This window comes from Helianthus annuus, chromosome 17 (genome assembly GCF_002127325.2).
Source record: "Helianthus annuus cultivar XRQ/B chromosome 17, HanXRQr2.0-SUNRISE, whole genome shotgun sequence".
Lineage (NCBI taxonomy): Eukaryota > Viridiplantae > Streptophyta > Magnoliopsida > Asterales > Asteraceae > Helianthus > Helianthus annuus.
In genome coordinates, this window is record NC_035449.2 from 83055075 (window position 1) to 83056724 (window position 1650).

The 1650-nt window shown below is 44.0% G+C and overlaps 1 non-coding gene across 1 annotated transcript; it reads right to left on the minus strand.

Moving 5' to 3' along the window:
• Positions 1–882: 882 nt before the first annotated feature.
• LOC118489378 lies at positions 883–989 on the minus strand. Its single transcript, XR_004887397.1, has one exon. It is a non-coding gene; the product is annotated as a small nucleolar RNA R71 (small nucleolar RNA).
• Positions 990–1650: the final 661 nt, after the last annotated feature.

A 1650-nucleotide genomic window follows, 5' to 3' on the forward strand; every position in this document is an offset into this window, starting at 1 on the left:
GCCGCTGCCGGGGACACAAGGATTTTAAGAAAGTTAGGAATCAACGGCCTAATCATATTTTTATTTTTCTTTTAAATTTTTAGGATTTTTCATAATTTTTCAGCTTCTGCAGAGCTCAGCACGGGCCGTGCCGGGTCGGACACGGGTGGTGCCCAGCATTGTTACTGACAGTTTTTAGTTTTCCAAGTTACAGAGAGCTGACCACGGGGCCATGTCGGTGCAACACGGGGCCGTGTCCATCTCCCAGTAACTGGGATCTGGAAAACAATCATTGTAACTCCGACCACGGGCCGTGTTCGCTGAACACGGGGCCGTGGTGAACCTTCTGACCAGGCTTCTTTTCTGTTTTTATTGCAGGACTTGGAACCCGACGCCAATCCTACATAGTGTATGAGCTCTAGTTCTAATAAGGACATAAAAGAACCTCTAGAAGAACCCGAACGCTTTCTCAGAAAAAGATTAAAGGCTAAAAACCAAGAGAAAGTTTCGGGTGATCCACCTCCAATGGCGGACCAACGTACCCTCATGGATTATCTACGACCCACCGTAGGTAACCTAGGCGCCGCTATCAATGCTCCGAATGTTGAAGCTAATAACTTTGAACTTTGGCCACATTTGATACAAATGCTCCAAAACTCCGCAACCTTCCATGGGCTTGCGGAAGAGGATCCCCATCTACATATTACTAATTTCTTAGAAATATGTGATACCTTTCGGATCAATGGAGCATCAAATGACGCCATCCGCCTCCGAATGTTTCCTTTCTCACTAAAAGACCGAGCGAAAGCTTGGCTCAACGCCCTCCCAGCTGGATCGGTAAACACCTGGGATGAACTAGCCCAAAAATTTCTATATAAGTATTTCCCTCCCGCTAAAACGGCTAAATTAATGACTGAAATTAATACATATTCACAAGAGGACGGGGAATCCTTATATGAAACTTGGGAAAGGTTCAAGGAACTATTACGCAAGTGTCCACATCATGGCCTTGCGATATGGCAACAAGTATCCACTTTCTATAATGGACTGTTGCCACACACAAGGCAGACACTTGATTCTAGCTCCGGGGGACTTTTAGGTAATCGACGCCCGCATGAAATATATAACCAAATTAAGGAAATTGCTCAAACCAATTTTCAATGGCACACCCCCCGAGGCAATAAATCTATTGCCTCGGGCGCCCATAAGGTCGATGAAAGCACTTCTTTACAAGCCCAAATCGAGGCCCTTTCTTCAAAAATAAAAAAAATTAGAAATGACAAAAACAGTCTCGGTTATGGCTTGTGAAGGGTGTGGTGGGCCACATGAAAATTGGAGTTGTATGAAAGAAACAGACGATCAACAGGAATCGGTAAGCTACATTGATAATAGACCTAGGCCGTCGGGACTCCAACTGGCACTTACAACCAAGGATCGCGAAACCACCCAAACATTGGTTGGAGAGAACCCGGCAATAGTAGTAACCAACAAACCCAACGAACAAACTTTCAACAACCAAGAAATGAGTCACAAAATTTCACTCAATAACAAAGTGGACGAGAAAGGCTTGAAGATACTGTATCTCGCCTCATCTCCGACACTGAAAAGAAAAACTCGGAAAGATTTCTACAATTAGAATCAAATTTTAGAAATCAACAAGCTAGTATTCAA